The sequence below is a fragment of the Eretmochelys imbricata genome, chromosome 22 (assembly GCF_965152235.1).
Source record: "Eretmochelys imbricata isolate rEreImb1 chromosome 22, rEreImb1.hap1, whole genome shotgun sequence".
NCBI classification, from domain to species: domain Eukaryota; kingdom Metazoa; phylum Chordata; order Testudines; family Cheloniidae; genus Eretmochelys; species Eretmochelys imbricata.
In genome coordinates, this window is record NC_135593.1 from 6,545,131 (window position 1) to 6,566,314 (window position 21,184).

Here is a 21,184-nt window from a genome sequence, read left to right on the forward strand (position 1 = left end):
TTGAGGTATCTGGGTGCATGGATTTTACAACATTGACTTCAGTGAAGCTATTCTGATTTAGGGCCCGATGCTCTGATGCCATAAAAGTACCTGAGTTCTTTGTTCTATTCCTAGTTCTGCTGTAGATGCAAAGTGTGACCTTGCCCAAGTCGCTTCCCCTCCCCTCATTTGTAACATGGAGACTAATATTTACCTGCCACATGGGAGGGAATATTATGATGTCTAATTCAGTAATATATGCCAAATGCTTTCCGTTCCTTGCCATGGCAGGTGCTCTTGGAGTATGAAGCGCTGTTATAATAATAGGTTTCAGAGAGGCAGCCGTGTTAGTCTGTATTCGCAAAGAGAAAAGGAGAACTTGTGGCACCGGATGCATTCGATGAAGTGAGCTGTAGCTCACGAAAGCTTATGCTCAAATAAATTGGTTAGTCTCTAAGGTGCCACAAGTCCTCCTTTTCTTTTTGTTATAATAATGTATTTCTGTATAATAATGAAAATCACTTGCGCTAAAAAATTAAGATTAATTTAACAAATCGTCTCAGTCAATTCCAGGAAAGAGATCCTAGAAATATCCTTTCCCTCTTCAGGCTTGTCTGTCTGCAACGTCCAAGCAAACTTTAATAGCCTGCTGCAAGCTTAAGCTTTTCATTAGTTATGGAGGAATGCTGTAAAAGATCACACCATGTATGTTTAGAACCCACAGTCTGGAGATTGCAGAAGGTCCACAGCTGTGGTGTAAAAGAACAGAATCCCCCAGCTCCGAGACAGTCTATTGAAACAACTGTCGGGAAGATGGCAACAATCGATGGAAAGGAGACAAATGCAAGGCACATCTTCATATTTGCTATGCCAAGGGTCAGGTTTTTGTATTTATTTTTAAAGTACATTGGAGCACCCATTGTGCACACAGCACACACTGTTTGGGTTCATAAGTCAGGTATCTGCATGCATGGCAATTCCCTAGCTTGAAGAAGCAAATGCATGATTTTGCAGGGGTGATCAGTACCCAGCAATTTTGTAGCACAAAATAGTAGGCTGCATTGGAACGTTTGGCCCCCCCGAGTCAAATTTTATCTAGAAACATTGCAGAAAACAAGGACCCCTGGACAGTGCAGGAGGCAGATGGTGTAGATGGCATTGTGGGTCAGCCTGAGCAACCTGTCTTAGCAGAGGAGAGCAGTGGCAGTATTGGAGAACTTCCCCCCCATGGATTCTTGTGGTAGAGACTATACCCCCTTTGACAAAGGCAGAGTTAACTGGAGCCAGAGAGCAAAGACTGTACCAGGTAGCACCTGGATGGGGGGCCAGGCCCGACCAGGCCCAGTGTAGGATAAGGCCTAGCTGAGGAGAGAGGGGTGACTATTAAAGGAAGGACTTCAAGAGGGAGGCAGAAGGCCCGGGGGAGAGGAGGCCTTGGGACCATCTCCTAAGCAGGAGCTCTGGCAAAAGACCAGGAGAGACACTGAGAAGGACCAGGAGCGCAGTGAGATCCTGTGCTGAGCCTGGACAAAAGGGCCAGACCCTAAGGAAGCAGCCTGAAGGGCGGGGTTTCTGGAGGAAAGAGACCGGACACACGAGCCCAGAGAGAGGCAGACGGGAGCCGGGTCTCCAGGGAGAAAGCTCTGGACAAGAGTAGGAGAGCACTCTTTGTCCCTTCCTAGGCTCTGCAGAGGAGTGAACCCAGGAAGGGGCTCAGGAAAAGGACTTGAGACAGGCTGAGTTAGAGAGTCGAGGGAGGCTGACAGAGCAGACCTTAGCTGCTTGTTACATGATCCCTGGCTGGAATCCAGAGTAGAGGGAGGGCCTGGCTTCTCCTACCAGTCACTGAGGAAGGTGGAGTGAAAGCTCCTAGATATCAGGGGTGTAAGGACTACAGGGTTTGTTGACATTGCAATTACACACCCGTGGCTGGTCCATCTGCCTCTGGCTCGGGCTAAAAGGCTGTATTAATTGTGGGGCAGGTGTTTGGGCTCCAGCTGCAGCCCAAGTTCTGGGACCCTCCCACCTCACCGGGTCCTAGAGCCCAGGCTCCAGCCTGAGCCCAGTGCCATGTCTAGCGAACATGGTGACTGGATAATAGCTGGACAAGGATGGCACCGCTAGGAGTAACATCTCTTTGGTCCTGAATCTGATTTTTGCAACCCTTATTCGTGTTGGTGAGCAGCTATTCAGTGGAATAGTCTTACTGGCTTCATTGGGATCATCGCAGCAGGGACAGAATTTAGCAGTCAGGGGTCAAAAGAATCCCTCGCAGACTTGAAGTCAGGGAGGTGCAAGCCAACTTGCCTGTCGGCTCTAGCAACAATGCAGAGGGGAACCAGGACTCTAGAGTCTAGTCATAGGAGCCAGACTCTCTGGCTGTGTTGTTTGTGCCTTGTTTTCTCTAGTGCTTTCTCTTTATATGAATGTTAATAACAAATGGAGACCAGGATGGCTGACGTCCTTTGTGCAAAACCTTTGGGGCTGAGAGCTCAGGGGGTCTTGTTGGGAATCCATCTCACAGACTTGTAGAAAAGCTCATGGCAAGTTGGCACTTTGCCTCCTTGCTGCACGTGGATGCAAAACACTGCTCAAGGAGTGTTGCACTGGGGCTTGCTTCTTCCTGGGATGAGGGAAGGAAATAGCCAGTGCCAGATTATAAGGAGGGTGCTGTGAGGATGAGTAAGAGAGTCTGGGCTCCCTGAGTGGGAGGATTAGAAAGGTTTGGTGCTGTGGAGGGCAATAGGGCATTAGGGCTTGAATCTGCCCCCACTGAAGTAAAATTGCAAAGTTTCTATTGACTTCAGTGGTTCAGGAGCAGGGCTTTTTAGGTGGGTTCTCCAAGTGGAGTTATCCTGGGGCCCATGCACTTGCCACCCATGTATCAGCAGCCGCAGAAAACCCCAAAACGCGACAGACATGGTGCAGAGGGAGAGCCGTAACTTCAGTGTGGTTGCTAGGATCCTGATGGCTTGGGGGAGCAGGGAGCAGCCGCTGGAGAGTGGGTAGAAGTCAGCCTGCTGCAGGTATCTAAAATACTGGTCCTTGAGGCCAAGTTCTGTCTGGCATCTTGGTGGTCTCAGCCCAGTCCTCCGTGAACAGCAGTCCACCTTCGAAGAACGACCATAAAAATTAACACAAATTGGAGCCTTTTTTAGAGGGACTTAGCTGCCTTGGTGATGGACAGAACTTCAGGCTCCAAAAAGACACCTGTCACCAGCCCATTTAGGGTCTATGTAGTTTCTCTGTTGAATTTGATACCACCCTGATTGCAGTAGGTGTTTACCATTGCCTTATGACCAAGGCTTTGATCAAACACTCAAGCATGCCCCTAATTGTAAGCATGTGAATAGCCCTGGTGTAGTCAACAAGATGAGCACATGCTTAACTTCAGGCATGTGAGCAAAGTGCTTTGCCGAATCTCCTTGCTCCTTGGATGACTTGTCTCTTGAAAACAAAGCTCTGGTTTTTTGGTTTTTAACAGGTGGGGCTGGTTCACAAAGCCTAGCAGGCAATTGGCGTGGGACAGCAGACAAGTGGGATGTGGCTGCTGGGTGGATGGTGTTAACCTGTGACCTCCAGTCTCCTGGCTGACAGCCTGATGCGCCTTTGTCTTTCCCAGCATGGTTCCCCACCCTGCTGAAGTTCCCCTTCCACCGCACTGTCTTCTCATTCCATTGTGAATTACAATGGTCTGTGGCTGGTATCTGACCAGGAGATAACATTTTATGTGCGGCGACGGCATAGTTTGGCTGCCGAGGTTGTGGCCCAGCATCTGAAGTATCTGTCAGGATGAGGTTTACAGAGCTGTCACTCTCAAGGCAGAGTGGGCTTGTGCTCACAAAGTTTGGTAAGGAAGGCAACCAGGTGGTGGCTTTCGGCTAGATACCTGAGCATCTGCATGGCACTTAATAGGCTGCTGCATGGCAGCACACAGCTTAGAGGGTACTTAGATCCAGATCCTGAATAAATCTGGAACATGCCACCAGTGCTGTCTGGATATGGTAGCCCTGACCTTTCTCTCCCTGTCCTTTATCTAGCTAGAGAAGTCTGTTCCATCCTCAAGCACTGTTAACAACTTCAGATCCAGTCATGGGAATGAGCCTGATTTCTCCATTGTTACCAGCACCTTCCCTCCATAAAACATTGCTGAGAATAGAAGCCCATCATGTAACACACTTGTCAGGTCCCTGCAAACTATTATTTAGTAGACACCACAGATTTCCCCTGAATCAGTTTCCGTGGAAATTTTTCAGCCAGCTCTAGCGTGTCTCTTTTCTGTTCTTTCCTCTGCATTTCCTTCCCTTCAGCAACTTTCAGTTTCCACCGTCCTCAGCTTTACTCCTCCTACTTCTCCAGTCCATCCGCTACAATGATCAGCAATTAAATCGTTCATGCTGACATTAACCCCATGCAATCGATGTGGGGTGAGGCCATTCTTCTCTCTCTCTAAGCCGTTGTTTCAGGAAGTCTGGAGGTTCGGGCAGATGTCACTGACCTGGTTTTCACTCCATTTACATTTGGAAGGTTTTCTTTGCAATTGTAAGAGCCAGAAATGTTGTTTTAAAAAAATAAAATCAGAATCTGATCATGTCATGTAGGCCACAGAAATACAGCATATAGGCTGGATCAGGCCCGTGAATGAAGTAGGCACTGGACACCTCTACTTTTTTCATCCCTCGTTTGAGTTCCAAGTAGGTTTCTAAACCCCCCCAAAATACTGGGCCTGATTCTTAACTGTGTTTTCCCCACTTTTATGTCCGTGAGATTCCGCTGAGGTCAGCAGAGTCATGCTGGAGAAACACCTTTGTAACACAGTGGAGAAGGAGGCTATTTAGGTTTCTCTCCTACACAAAGCGAGCTGGTCATTCAGAATGACTTTGTTTAGACTGGAGGGGGGTGAGGGAGTGAGAGAACCTGGATTTATGCAGGAAATGGCCCACCTTGTTTATCATACACATTGTGAAGAGAGTGGTCACTTTGGATGGGCTATTACCAGCAGGAGAGTGAGTTTGTGTGGGGGGGGGCGGAGGGTGAGAAAACCTGGATTTGTGCTGGAAATGGCCCAACTTGATGATCACTTTAGATAAGCTATTACCAGCAGGACAATGGGGTGGGAGGAGGTGTTGTTTCATGGTCTCTGTGTGTATATAATGTCTTCTGCAGTTTCCACGGTATGCATCTAATGAAGTGAGCTGTAGCTCACGAAAGCTCATGCTCAAATAAATTGGTTAGTCTCTAAGGTGCCACAAGTCCTCCTTTTCTTTTTGCGAATACAGACTAACACAGCTGTTACTCTGAAACCTTTGTTTAGACTGAGAGCACCAAACCCCAGAAAAAGCAAAAGGAAAGTTGCTGAGAGAGAGCATGGTGTGAGCCTCTCTGCTCACAGTCTGCACTGAACTGAGCCCAAAATGGCTCCCTCACCCTTTCCGTAGCAGAGCCTTTCCAAATGGAAAGGTGTGATACAAGTATATCCGTTACATACCCTGCAAAACAGGTGGCTTTTGTGAGTGTGTACATCCTTTGGGCCACATTTTGCACCTTCCTAGCTCACATACTGAGAGAGCCTTCTTTGCACTAGTGCCATTACTAATGTGGAATTCTTTAGATGGGACACTCCATCAGTGGCACATGGTGGAGGAAGGCTGGATCACATTTTCTGCACCCAGCTGGAGTGGATTTTGCCTCTAGCCCTTGGGTCCAGCACTCAGCGAAACAAGGGGGCTGTAAGATGCACTCTACACATCCAAAAGCTCAAGTGATTTATTTTATTTGTATGTGCGTAAAATGTCTTGGCACTCTACGAAGAGGGCCCTGCCAATTGCAGTCTAGAGATGATATACCCTGGTGTAAAACAAAAAGGATGAACAAGAGATGTTTTCCATGATACCACAAAAAGAATGATCTACGAACTATATTCTTCTAACATCCAGCTCTCCCTCTAATTCCCCAACTCACTGACCTCCGAGCAGTTTGGCAGCTGGCCCCCGAGATGTGTAGAGATGATAAAGCTGCTGGCCAAACCCTTGCTGCTTTCCTAGCTCCGTCAGGGATGTCGTGCAGCAAACTCTTTTGTCAGATTCACTCCCTGAAGCTCCCCAAGGGCCATATCCAAAGCAGCTCTTGTGAAAATGGGGAAAACACTCCAAACTATTTACAAGTGAAATTGTTCTGCCTCTTTCCACCTCCCCCTCAAAAAAAGTTTTGTTTTTTTTTTGTCCAGATTTGGGATGAATTTTATTCAAAAATGCAAAAAAAAATTGTGGGAAAGGATCTCTGTTTTCAGCCTCCTCTACTGCTGGCCCTGAAAGGGCCTGGAGTTCCACAGGGAAGAGGCAGTCAGGACTCCTGCCTTCTATTCTGAATTCTGTCTCTAACTTGGACAAGTCACTTCACCGCCCTCAGTTAACCCATCTGTGGAGGGATTTTGGTGTGAAAACTCAGTTATGAGCTTCCACTGGGTCCAAAGTGGATCAATATCTATGAAGATTCCTGTGACCGTTTTCTCTGGAAGATTTATCTGCGTGAATCAAATGAATCACTCTGCTCTGACGTTCCTCTCCTGCTAAACATCAGAAGAGTGAGAATTTGATCACTTCAAATATACCCTTGATCCTGCTAAAATAGAAGTTAAGTAAAATATTCTCGGTGACCGGTTAAATTCAGCTGTCTGCAACCATGGTGGAGATCCAGAGAGACTCCATCAGAGCCAATGAGTTACTCCAGATATAAACCGGAGTAATGGAAATAGTAGAACGTGGCCTTTAGAGTTTAAAAGAAAACAGAATTTTCGCCATTAGATTATAACACTGGGAGGTGGAATTTTCAAAAGCACTCTGTGTTGGCCTAGCTTTTTGTTCACATTGCATCACTGGTTTCAGGGCAGGAGAACTAGATCAGCACTGACGGCCAGATCTTTAGGCAGCTGATTGGAATTGAAATCAATGGGTATTAGGTGCCTAAATAACATTAAATATCTGTCTGTGTGCTTTGGAAAACCCATCTGTAATGCAGATTATAAGTGTCTATACAATCTGGAACTGCCATAGTGTCCTATTAGCTACTTTGCTCTGGGATTGAATGCTGAACCTACTACATGGATGCTAATGAGAGTTTTCCACTAGGTCAAATCCTGCTCTCTATTATACCAGTGTAAATCTGGAGCTACTCCATGGATTTACACCAGCGTAACTCAGATTAGGGATTGGCTCATTGACATCAAACTGGCTAGCTCCCTCCCCTCTTCATTCAAAACTCCCTTGATCTGAAGGCTTTGGGTGTCTCCTGAGACCTACGGCTAAATGGGGTTGTGATCTATGGTTCCAAAACGAGCAGAACAAGCCTGTAAGAGGAAAAGGGCTTTGTGAAGGAGGGCGCTCTGGTGTGACAAGGTTATCTCTCTAACAAGTTCCTCCTGTATTCCAAACACATGTGCAGTCACACAAATCTGGAAAATATGTGAACAGGGGAGCCTGGACACAGCTTGTTCCCAGATGGGACATTACACAGCCCACATCACAAAACTGCCAGGTGCTGGTTGACAGAGCTGCTAGCCTGCTTCGGGAGGGGCCCAGAAATGTCCATATGATCCTTTCTCTCCCCCACCCACCTCCCCTTGCTTTGCTCTTGGTCAGGAGTAGGAAACACTGGCAAATGGGCTTGGCCAGAGTGAGACATGCAGGGATGGGGGCAGGAGGGAAACAAAGCTTTCTCCCTCTTTATGTACGAAGATGCATAGGAGCAAATGCATTGGCAGTCCTGGGTGTTTTGTGAGGTCGGCAGTGGGATACAGGTCACTGGATCAGCTCGCCAGCTGATAACTCTTGGCATCACCAAGCTGATAACTCTTCTGTGGCCTGGGTGACATGAGTTGGTCAGTCCCAGTCCCATTCCTGGTGGCTATGGGGCGGTCCATAAATCACACAACGCATGAGGAGTTTCACTTTGCATGTTTATTTCCGTGTTGTAAAGTGGTACAAGGGGGTTGGGCAGGTCTTGATACTCTCAAAAAAGAATCATGTAACTTATGGACCGCCCCTCTGACCACAGCCCCCCTGCCACAGATTGACCCCCTTCGTGGCAACCTCAGCGGAGTGGAGAAGGATGGACTAGGCCATGGAAACAGCACTATCCCTGCCAATAGGGGTGCCCTGTAAGGGGCGAGTGGGGCAACCTAGAGGAAGCTTGCGTTGCTGTTGTCCGTATAGTAATTGCCCTGTCGATAAATAGAGTGCTTCAGTCACTGCAAGTGAATCAGTCCGGCACCTTGTACTAACACCAAAGTGTCTAAAAAGTAATATAGCGTGTATGTCTATATACTCTATGCCACTAGCCAGTAGCACTGTAAGTGGGCATGTATTGCAGCATACAGAACACCCACAACCGGAAATCTCTTCTGCAGGCTAATAGCAATATTTTGAGAACTTAAGTAGTGTCTAGGCCTTTGATACGTGGATTGTCATACTGCCCTTCGGGTAGGGGGGCAGGCAGTGTCCTTTTTGACATGTTTGTACAGCTCCTAGTCAGTCTCTGCCCCGCTCCCCACCATATAACCATTAAATAATATTAGGCACAGAAGGAAATAAATCAATTTGTATCTGTACGACAAGGGGTGTCTGAATGAAACAACCACAGCTGGGCGGTCTTTTCCCAGCTCTAATGATCTGTCAGAGCAGGGAGCTATTTTCCTGCTACTAATGGGATGTAATTCTCAGGAAAACCGTCTAAGCCCTTCGCCTTGGCTCAAAATGCATTAGAAAAATACAAACATTTATTTCATCCAATTTCTCTCCAGAGCTTTGCTCAACGTTATCCAGAACAAGGAGGCTTATTAGTCTTCATTTTGCGATGTGCAGACATTTACCTTTCATAGCCTGCATCTTGTTCATACATTATATATACACACACACACATATACTGTCTGAGTAGCTCCCTTTAATACCCCTTTCTTTTTCATTATTCCCCTTTTGCTGCTTGCCTATTGCTTCCTAGCTCAGTTGATGTGTCAGTCTTAATTATTATTAACTACTTTGATAGCATCTTTCCTCCAAAGATCTCAAAGCACTTTACAGGCAAGTGATTAATTAGCCACCTGGCACACTCATTCAATAATTATAACGCACTTGTGATTCAATTAGATCCTGTTTTAGAGCCTGATTTCAAAGCCTTTGAAGTCAATGAAGAGATGCCCGTGGGCTTCAATGGGCTTTGGATCAGGCCCTTATGCCCAGACCCTCCAAAGTACTGAGGTGTTCAGCTCCTTTGAGGTGCCTAAATACCTTTTGAGGATCAGGACACTGAGTGCTCTCATCCATCACTAAAGTCTGTGGGAGTGGAGGGTGCATGCTACCTTGCAGAATCGGGTCACTGATCCCTAAATAACCCTCCTCTGGCTGTGACAGCCCCGAGCGTTGTAAGGGCCGAGAGCAGTGGTGGATGACAGAGTGCAGATAGGTAATGCTTAAACATCCCATTCCACCCCCTTGAATCCTGACCTCTCCAGTCCTGTTTGAAGTCTCTGCGGAGAGTATAACTGAGTAACACTAGTGGTGAGTTCACAGCGGGGGGGGGGGGGTTGCTTTTTTTAAACGAATAAGCCACACTTGATCACTAATTCAGGGGCTGCAGATAGCTGATGTCAGCCATTGACCTTTTCTATCTCAAACCCTGGGTTCAAATCCCAGTTTATAAAATTGATGACACATTTGAGTAGAGCTGTGAGAGAAACGGGTTTTTCCATCCCAGGATTCAGAGTAGCAGCCGTGTTAGTCTGTATTCGCAAAAAGAACAGGAGGACTTGTGGCACCTTAGAGACTAACCAATTTATTTGAGCATAAACTTTCGTGAGCTACATGCATACTCATCCGATGAAGTGAGCTGTAGCTCACGAAAGCTTATGCTCAAATAAATTAGTTAGTCTCTAAGGTGCCACAAGTCCTCCTTTTCTTTTTCCATCCCAGGAGAATTTTTGAGCTTTTTGAAAAAATTTCCCCTCCCAAATTGGGATAAAAGGTTGAAATCTTGAAAGTTTTAACAAACCGAACATCTGGAAAAAAGGGATCCGGTCGATCAAAAAAAAATTTTTTTTTGTTTCAATTCTGACCTCTAAATTTTTTTTTTTTTTTTTACATTTTTTTGTCATAAATTAACTGTTTCTAAACAAAGTCAGTTTGAACTGAAAAACGGAACATCTATGTTTCAGAAACACTAGCGGATTCTGTTCCAACAATGTCAAATAAGATTTCAAAACAGGAAACTTGTAAAAACTGGCCATTTCCCACAAAGCGTTCTGGTTCCGATGAATTAGCATTTTCCGACCAAAAAATATTGTCAGCTAATTGCAGACCAGCTCTACATTTGAGCATCTGACACTAAACGCCACATCATTTTGTCACAGGTGACCGCCTGCCCTGGGGAGGCCCACATCCGGAATGACGGGCAGTGCAGGTCAGGATTGGGGTGCGTTGGCAGAGATGGGTTTGAAAGCCAGGAGCTGGGGAGTGAGAGGTCAGAATTGAGGATGGCTGTTGTGTTAGTGCCACATCGGGGTTAGTAGGCCAGGGGAGGTTGGGCGGGGTGGTGGTGGAACAATCCGGTATGAAGTGCAGTGGCTGAGCTGGGCAGGATTACAGGTCAGGATTCAAGGTATGTTTGCCAGAGTGAGTATGTGAGTATGCATCTTGCCAGCGCTCTTAGCCCGTTGTTTTCATCACTAATCAAATTGCTTCCTTGCCTCCACCTTCTCCCCCCAATTTGGCATGGGCGGCGGCAATGGAAGAAACAACTCCGTGTCTGAGATGCCCTTTAGCAGCTCATCAGCTGTCCCCAAAGACAGGGGGATCCAGGCAGCATGAAGCCCATAGCAGCGCTTCAGCACTTGGAATTGATTTCACTGGGACATTGGCTTGCTCTGAGGTTTAACAAAGGCCTATTCTTCTCCATAGATTTGACTCAAAGTAAAACTGGAACTTGCGAGAAGAAAAGACCCTCCCCGTCCATTGCTGGAAATCTTTTCGTTTCCTTTGGATGGCCCTGGTGCATATTTGAGGGATATGAAAGGGAATGATTGCACCCATTTCAAACCCAGGTGATAGGTGCCGGCTCAGAAGTTAATAACCCTTGCATTATTGCTCTATTGTCATTGAGGAATTAGCACAATGACTGACAACCCAATTCCTTCCCTCTTTGCATATGGAAGGAAATCTAATGCTGGTCAAAGGGGCCAGGGAACATTCACCACCTCTGTGACCCATTAGCACCTGAGACCTCTTACAGTATGTCTACACGGCAGCAAAAGCCCTGTGGCACTGTTTCAGCTGGCTCAGATCAGCTGACTTAGGTTCATAGGGCTCCAACTGCAGGGCTAAAAATGGCAGTGTAAGATATTCGGGCTCAGAGACCCTGCAAGGGGGGCTGGGGTCTTGGAGCCCATGTTCAGCCCAAGCCTGAATATGTGAAATATAACTTTTCGCCCTGCGAGCCAGAGTCAATTGACGCAGGCTCTGAGACAGTGCTGCAGGTATTTTTTATTGCAGGGGAGATGTACCCTTACATACGGAGCAGAAGACTTTCCAACGCTCCACTTACCCACTATGCTGTGTGACCGCCAGATTGACAACTCAGAAACTGATGCTGCCTATCCAGAGAATTGCAACATTGCAGGACCAGCTTCTTCCACACAACCCTCCCGGTATACTCAGTCCCTGTTGTGGCAGGCCCACTTCTTAATGGGTGGAATTCAATCTTCTGGAAAACCAAGTCAAGGAAGTGTGGTCTAGTGGGCAGCGAACCAGTCTGAAATTTTGTTGTTTCTAGCTGTACCACTAACTTGCTGTGGGATCTTGGCCAGTCACTTCCCTTTTCTGTGCCTCTTTGTCGTCCCCCCCCCCCCCCCATACCCTTTCTCTGTCTTTCCTGCTTAGACGATGTGTTCTTCAGGGCTGGGACTGTTTCTCACTGTGTATATGTGCAGCCACTGAGGCAATGGGACCTCTAAATCCCTCTATGCTACTTTGGAAATCACTGGCAGGTTGGGTTAATTTAGTTGAAGTTTGGGGCATGGGTGAGTGAAATAAGACTTAACTATGGAGGGACCCTATCTCCTCTCCGGGATATGGTATGGAACAGTTCTGCTGTGGCTGGCAATAGGGGATGCAGGAGCAACCACTGGGATTGAAAAGAGGAACATGCTCCCCATTGGAGCTGGTTGGGGATGCTTTGGTGGTACCACTTTTCAGTGGACAACGCAGTTCCATAGACATCCAAATACTTTGCAAAATTTGCCAGTTATATCGAAGTTTCAGTCCAGGACAAAATCCTGGTTTGCTGCCATAATGATGCGGGGCTCACTAAAGTATTAGCCAAATAATTCTAAACATCTCTTCTGCATTCCACTCTTCTTTTTCTTTTTCAGATTCTTTAAGCAGCATGAAATAACTGAAATTAATTTTTCTCTGTGCAGGTCTTTTTCCCTAATTCTTTGTTTTTTGGCTCTGTGCACCAGCTCCAATTAAGCAGGAAAGCATCTTGTGGTTTTCTACTAATGACCCAAATGTTGCTCTCTGCTTGGAATTTCATTAGCTTGAAGTTATCTCCTTGTCCTGCAGTGCACTGCCCCACCTCTGGGGTGCACTGAGGAGGGTGATCAGAGTCAGAAACAGGAGCTCTGCTAGATCTGCATGAGGGTATTTATCACTTTAGCACATTGCATCTGTGCAGTAGGATCTGCTCTGGATGCCATTTAGGGCCATAAGAATGGCCATACTGGGTCAGACCAATGGTCCATCTAGCCCAGTGCCCTGTCTCTTCCCAGTAGCCAATGCCAGATGCTTCAGGGGGAATGAACAGAACAGTGTAATTGAGTGATCCATCCCCAGTTGTCCAGTCTCAGCATTTGGCCAGATTTTTAAAGGTATCTAGGCATGTAAAGATGCAGGTAGGCACCTAGTGGAGATTTCAAAAGTGCCTCACCATCTAACTCCTCTTGATTCCCTCCCCTCCCCCTGCCGGTTTTGGCTCCTCCTGCATTCAGAGAAGCAGGACTTTGCACATTCCTTGTAAATCAGATTTCATCAAAGAAAATACCAAACTCCTCTGTAAATATCTACTGTATAGGGGAACATCTTCGGGGACCTGAACCTTGACTAGGCGCTGGGGTAAGTTACGTGCTTTGGTGCTTTTGCAACTTTAGGGTCCCAAATACCTTTAAAAATCTGGCCTTCCTTTCCAGGTGAGGGATAAGGTGTTGCTTTTTGATCTATAAAGCCCAAAATGTTTCAGACCCTGCCTCTTCCACTGCTTGATTCAACAGCCATGGCAATTAGCTGAAGAATTTGACTGAACACTCCCCTGGTTTAGAGGGATGGGTATTCTGGATTTGGCAGACGTTGCTGTCTTGGAGGGAGGTGACAGGACAGGCTCAAAATGAATCAGAAAGCCAATGGTATAGCCAGCTACAGAACCCAGCTTTCTGAGTCTGAGTACATGACCATGCTGGTTGAGTGACACAAAGGTCACCTGCTCTCTGAGGAATGGAATGGGAGCGGGTTGCTGAAGAGGGTTGGAAGGCAGAGGGAGAAGCTGGTGTGTTTATTCAGGTGGGCAGGGAGGGCTTGGGGTCACTTTGACTTGCTGAGCTCTGGCCATAAGCAAGAGACTCCATAGCACTCCAGGCCAAGCTTCCATCAGCAAGGTGCCTGGGGTCTGTAGATCTCTGGTATGTCCACCTGGAAATTCTGTGCCGGCTGTTGAATGAATAATAATTGGTAGCTCCCCATTTGTTTGTTTTTATATATGAAATTCAGTTCATTTGACACTCACCCTAAAGTTTCAATATGCCAAAGATATTTCTATTGGCAACACAGGAGTCTAAGAGGACTCTGAAGGTTTTGGCAACTGAGTAGGGAAGAGTTGGGGCTCTCAGCACTGAGATGGGGCATGGAAAGCAGTGTTAGGGCAAAAATCACACTCACTCTCTGTTCCTGCTAACATTATCCGCAGTGAAATCACCTAACGATGTCGACATTCAATTAGCCATCTTTAGGTTTCAGAATCAACAGCTCCTTGGGATGAATGGGAAGGGTCACACCTTTCTTAGAGCATTGGTTCAGGGTTGTCTACAAGCTCAGGAAGGTAGCACTGCATCAGTTTGCTTTAGAAGATTTTCTTCCCAAATATAAAAACTAGAAACTCAACACCAACTTGGTATCTCTTGGACTGTGGGGATTCTGGGGGGCTGGTTCAGAGGCTTTAATTTATGCCCTGGTTACAGCAGTCACCAAGGGGCCATCCAGCAGCTGAACACAGAAGGAGCTCAGTGCGTACCGTGACCATAACATCTCCTGCTCTCAACTTTATACCTGTGCTGAGTGCTTTTCTGAATTGAGACTCAAAGGCCCAGTCCTGCAACAGACGGTGCATGTCCCAGGAGGTGCTGAGCACCCTCGTATCGTGCTGGAGTCTAAGATGTGCAGCTCAGACTCATGCCAGTTCGGCGTCACTCAAATAGGCGAGCTGCTCAGTGGGGGCCTGTTCCTTATTCTGGGGAGGAAGCAGAGTTTACTGTGCTCCTGCATTTAAATGGACGGCTGTTGCATTTGCCGGCTGGTGACCAGACACTGAAGCTCACTTCAGCGCCTAGCAAAGCCCCCAGCCTCTGTGTGCCACTCCAGCCCAGACTCGCACCAGGGCCTGTCAGCTGTGTCAAAAGGGGTCTTGAGGGTAAGCGTGTTTTACGGCACTCCTCTCCAGTGGCAGCTGCCCTTTGCCCGCTCAAACCTTCAACTGCCCCATGGCTCCATCTTGGTTGGTTCTGGACCCAAGTGCCTTGTGTTGCTGGAGCAGGGGACGTTGTAACCTGATGCGCATGGCAGCGTTAGCATCCTGCTGACCCAGAAAAATGCAGTGTTTGTCTAGTATCTGTTACGCCCCCCCTCGTCTCGTGATTGATAGCGGCTTGCGGCTGGCCGGCCATTTGGAATTCATTAGTGCAATCACAGATGGAGCCCTCTCAAATAATCTCTCCCTCCTGTGCTTTCCCAGGCTTATTATGAGAGGCCGAACTGTGCTTCTAGAACCCCTCCAGGGTGGCTCAGCGCTTCAGTGGCCATGCTCTAAGCTGGGGTAGACTGCTGTGTTTCAAGGCTCAGAGCTGGATAGACTGTTGGGGTGGGGGGGAGGTTTAATTTCAAAAGGGTGAAATTTAGCCTTTTGCACAGGAGCAGCACAAGGGCTGAAGTTAGACTTAAGGGGTGCCTAGGACTGGCTCTGGCCCTCTGCAGGGGCGTGAATTTATGTATGCACCTCCCTCTTCAGGGTGGATCCCCTGGCAATAAGTCATCTGAGGCCAGGTCTTGGGTAAGGTGCCCAATTGTTCAGCCACTGCTGCCTGGCAAATAGATACCCCTGGGCTCAGCAGTTGTGACTTTGATTCCCTCTCAATATGCTGGTCAGCACCACTACATAGCAGAGAAAGCCCTGGACTAGGTCTTTGGAAACCTGTTTCTGTTCCCATCTCTGCTGGTGACCTCATGCAAGTCACTCCCCTTCTCTGTGCCTCAGTTTCCCCATCAGTAAAATGGGAGCCATGCTCCTGAGTCCCTCTGAAAAGCACCTTGAGATTGAGGGATGAGAACAACCCCTACGAGTGCTTATCTTTCAGTAGTATTGCCGGGGGGGAATGCTATAGATGGAGGCTGTTGTTGCTGAAATTTGGCTTCAGTGAAGCAGAATGATGCAGTGATAGTGTTGTAATAATGGGTGGTAGTGGGGGGAATGGAGAGCTGCCTGGTTTGCACACCCCTACACAGGCCACTGCTGCGTGTATGACCTGCACTTAGTGATCATGTTGATGCTGATGCTGACTTTTTCTCTGCCACGGTCATGTGGGTATTGGGGGGGAATTTGTCCAGTTCAGTGGATGTGGGGACACACAGATCCCATCTGAGATCAGACACCTCATGGGTTTCCCCTATGAAAATTCAACTCCCATTCTCCAATCTCTAGAGTGGTGCAGCACCGGAAGAGATGGAACAGAGCCAGCTCCATTCGTAGCTCATTTTAAACACCAGTTTTCAGATGAGATATAAAACATAGGTCCTGGCCATCTGCAGTCATTCAAGAGCTCATGGCCTTTCTGCAAGAAGGGGGTAGCAACCCTGTGTCCTGTTCAAATTCCAGTTTGAGGAATTTACAAGAGTAATTTAGGGCTGCAGATTGAAATTACTCAATTTCCTGTCCTAAACTGCTATACAGTGTTGCTGCGTGCTGTTAAATAGCATCCACCCACCCCAGAGGTGGCTGCATTTCAGTGGTGAAAGAGATCTCTGTTCATAAAATTTGTCAACTTTCTCTGGATCTTCAGCTAAAACATGCCTTTCCTGGGTTGACAAACTGGGTGCCCTGCAGAAATGACCACTTATTGTCACACATTGGAGAGAACCAGCCAGAGAGAAATGTTACCATTGGACCAGATATACCCATTCTTTGGGCAGTTAAAATTGGGGAAAAGAGAAGAACAGGTGAAAGGAAAAACTGTACAATTTTATTGTACAATCTCATTAGGAAACTAATTTCTAACCCCCTCTAGGTTGCCTTTCATGTTATCACTTTTTATTTGTGATGATCCTATTTTAATTGTTTGTGCAGCAGCACGAGTGACTTACCAGCAGTTTGGGAGGTACTTGATAAATAGCATTATTCTGAGAGGACGGCTAGTCCAGTGGTTACAGCACTCACCTAGGACAGGAAAGACCTTGGATAAGTTCCCTGCTCAAACATACTGTGTGACTTGAGCAAGTTATCTTAAACTTATGGCTGTTTCTCCTCTGTAAACTGGAGAAAACGGAACTTCCCTATATCACAGCGGTGTTGTAAGGACAAATATATTAAAGATTGTGAAGCGCTTTGACATGTGTTGACAAAAAGCTCTAAATAAGATAAATATTATGATGTTAGGTATTAGTATTCCTTGCCTTATCACAGTCCTCATAGAATTATGCCCCACATAAGAGAATCTTTATTTATTTAATCTTTTTCTCTTCCCTTCTGGCTGGGTTGAACTAATCCTTTTCCTCTGATATTACTATCAATTTGAGCTTGCTGGGAATTTTTCAACCAAAAATTTTGTTTCAAAAATACCAATTCTTTGCAGGAAAATCTTTTTGTGATTTGACAAATTTCTCAAGTGGGAAATTGTTTGGTTTTAGGTTTTTAGGGTTTTTTTTTAATGGGGGAGGGTGTTTGGGGGGGAAAGTTTTGAAATTCTTGAAACATTTAATTTTGAAATGCATTTTTGTTTTGGAAATTTAAACTAATTAGGATTAACAAAAGAAATTACAAGTAATTGAAATTAAAATGAAACACTTCAGAATTATCAAAACAAAAGCTTTCATTTGACCTTGAACTGAATTCCACCCCCCTCCCCACCCCAAGTTCAATTTGCAAAAATTGAGATTTTTGACTTTGTCCCAAATCAGGATGGATTTTGGTTTTTTTTTAAATCTCAAAATTTTCATGGGACAAAAAAACTGTTACCCATCCAGCTCTAATGTCATAGAATCATAGAAGAATAGGATTGGAAGAGACCTCAGGAGGTCATCTAGTCCAACCCTCTGCTCAAAGCAGGACCAACCCCAACTAAATCATCCCACCCAGGGCTTTGTCAAGCTGGGCCTTAATAACCTCTAAGGATGGAGATTCCATCACCTCCCTAGGTAACCCATTCCAGGGCTTCACCACCCTCTTAGTGAAAAAGTTTTTCCTAATATCCAACCTAGACCTCCCCTAGTGCAACTTGAGGCCATTACTCCTTGTTCTGTCATCTGCCACCCCTGAGAACAGCCTAGCTCAGTGGTGGGCAACCCGCTTCCTGCAGCTCCTGTTGGCCAGGAACAGCAAACTGTGGTCACTGGGTGCAGCGGGTGGCCATGCCGGAGGACGGTCAATGTAAACAAACTGTCTTGTGGCCTGCCAGAGGATTACCCTGGTGGGCCACAGGTTGCCCACCATTAGCCTAGCTCCATTATCTTTGGAACCCCCCTTCAGGTAGTTGAAGGCTGCGATCAAATCCCCCCTCACTCTTCTCTTCTGCAGATTAAATAAGTCCAGTTCCCTCAGCCTCTCCTCATAAGTCATGTGCCCCAGCCCCCTAATCATTTGTGTTGCCCTTCGCTGGACGGTCTCCAATTTGTCCACATCCTTTCTGTAGTGGGGGGCCCAAAACTGGACGCAGTACTCCAGATGTCGCCTCATCACTGCTAAATAGAGGGGAATAATCACTTCCCTCTATCTACTGGCAATGCTCCTACTAATGCAGCCAAATATGCTGTTAGCCTTCTTGGCAACAAGAGCGCACAGTTGACTCATATCCAGCTTGTCGCCCACTGTAATCCCCCTGTCCTTTTCTGCAGAACTGCCATTTAGCTAGTCAGCCTGTAGCGGTGCATGGGATTCTTCCGTTCTAAGTGCAGGACTCTGCACTTGTCTTTGTTGAACCTCATCAGATTTCTTTTGGTCCAATCCTCCAATTTGTCTAGGTCACTCTGGACCCTATCCCTACCCTCCAGAGTATCTACCTCTTCCCCCAGCTTAGTGTCATCCGTGAACTTGCTGGTGGTGCAATCCATACCATCATTCAGATAATTAATGAAGATATTGAACAAAACCGGCCCCAGGACCGACCCCTGGGGCACTCTGCTTGATACCAGCTGCCAACTAGACATCGAGCCATTGATCACTACTCATAGGGCCTGACAATTTAGCCAGCTTTCTATCCACCTTACAGTCCATTCATCCAATCTATACTTCTTTAACTTGCTGGCAAGAATACTGAGGGAGACCATATCAAAAGCTTTGCTAAAGTCAAGGTATATCATGTCCACTGCTTTTTCCCCATATCCACAGAGCCAGTTATCTCGTCATAGAAGACAATCAGATTGGTCAGGCATGACTTGCCTTTGGTGAATCCATGCTGACTGTTCCTGATCACCTTCCTCTCTTTCAAGTGCTTCAAAATGGATTCCTTGAGGACCTGCTCCATGATTTTTCCAGGGACTGAAGTGAGCCGGACTGGTCTGTAGTTCCCCAGATTCTCCTTCTTCCCTTTTTAAAAGATGGGCACTATATTTGCCTTTTTCCAATTGTCTGGGCCTCCCCCCGATTGCCACGAGTTTTCAAAGATAATGGCCAATGGCTCTGCAATCACATCAGCCAGCTCCCTCAGCACCCTTGGATGCATTGCATCCGGCCCCATGGACTTGTGCATGTCCAGCTTTTCTAAATAGTCCTTAACCTGTTCTTTCGCCACTGTGGGCTGCTCACCTCCTCCCCATGCTGTGCTGCCCAGTGCAGCAGTCTGGGAGCTGACCTTGTCTGTGAAGACCGAGGCAAAAAAAAGCATTGAGTACTTCAGCTTTTTCCACATCTGTCACTGGGTTGCCTCCCCATTCAGTAAGGGTTCCACACTTTCCCTGACCTTCTTGTTGCTAACATACCTGTAGAAACCCTTCACCTTACCCTTCACACCCCTTGCTAGCTGCAACTCCAATTGTGCTTTGGCCTTCCTGATTACACCCCTGCATGCTTGAGCAATATTTTTATACCCATCCCTGGTCATCTGTCCAAGCTTCCATTTCTTGTAAGTTCTGTTTCATGTTTAAGCTCACTGAAGATTTCTCTGTTAAGCCAGGCTGGCTGCCTGCCATATTTGCTATTCCTTCTGCACATTGGGATGGTTTCTTCCTGCACCCTCAATAAGACTTATTTAAAATACAGCCAGCTCTCCCGGACTCCTTGCCCCCCTCATATTAGCTGCCCAGGGGATCATGCCCATCAGTTCCTTGAGGGAGTCAAAGTCCGTTTTTCTGAAGTCCAGGGTCCATATTGCTGCTCTCCTTTCTTCCTTTTGTCAGAATCCTGAACTCGACCATCTCATGTCTATGCCATTGTGCCCATTGGGCCTGATTCTCTGTTGCCAAGCCCCTTTGCTGCTTCATTAACACAGAGCAAAATGAGCACAAAATGTTTGTAAAATGCTACTGGACCAGAATATCTATGCGGGGGAGGAGGGCTGTGCAAGCAACAGGTCAAATTAGATCCTGGTAACACATAGTCATTAAAACAAACAGGATAAAATGAAAAGGAGGACTTGTGGCACCTTAGAGACGAACCAATTTATTTGAGCATAAGCTTTCGTGAGCTACAGCTCACTTCATCGGATAAAATGAGGAGGCAGCCCCACATGTAAAACGCTTCCAGATCACAATGGTGGTGATTCACACCTATTTTGCACTGATGTAAAAGATAACACAAGATTAAAAGCAGGGAAGAATTGGCCCCTATGGGCCAGACACTCAGTTAGTGTAAAGCAGCATAGATCCAATGCTGATTTACACCGGCTAAGACGCTGGCTCAATTCCTTTAGTGGACACCCACACAGTCCCACAGCAGTACTGGCTGAGTGGGCATTTTGTTCCAATTCACCAGTACTTGTCTGAAGCTGAACGATGGCATGGAGCAATGAACCTGAACTTGTGATCTGAAAATCGGCTCCACCCTCACAATCCCCAAGACTGTGCAGACCAACCCAGCGGCAACAGAGATGGTCAATAGGAGGTGTCTCTGAAGAGTGGCATGATGGAGGAAGCACATGCTGCAGGGAAAGTGAGTCCCACAACTGAGGGGGCTGTCACAGAAAGAACTTTCTCCATCACTGATCTATGGCCTGATAGAGGAGCCCCTAAAAGATGCTGTCAGCAGAGAAACTCGCCCGAATAAGGCTCAGTGTGGTGGACTTGGTCACGCCCATTAAAGTCTTTAAAAATTGTCCCCAGATACTTACATAGGTGGTTCCCTTACATACATTGACTCCTTAATGGTCTTGATCATGTCTCCCCCTAGTGGCTGGGGCTATAACAGCCTGATATTTGCTTACACCCCCGGGAGATACTTTGTTAGCTCAAGTTGTAGAGGCTTTTGCTTAAGGTCTTGGGTCTGATAATCTTAGACAGCCATGGTATCTGTATGTGGACATGGTTTGCCATACCAAAGGGTGTGGGACTGAGCTCAGATTTTCATGCCACTTCCAGGGTGTCATTCACAAGCAGGCTCTGTTGAACGGCAGAAGAAAGTAGAGACGGAGACCAAGCTATTAAAATTTAGCTCCGATTTTGACCCCTGCTTTCTCCTCCACCAAGCTCAGAGTTTT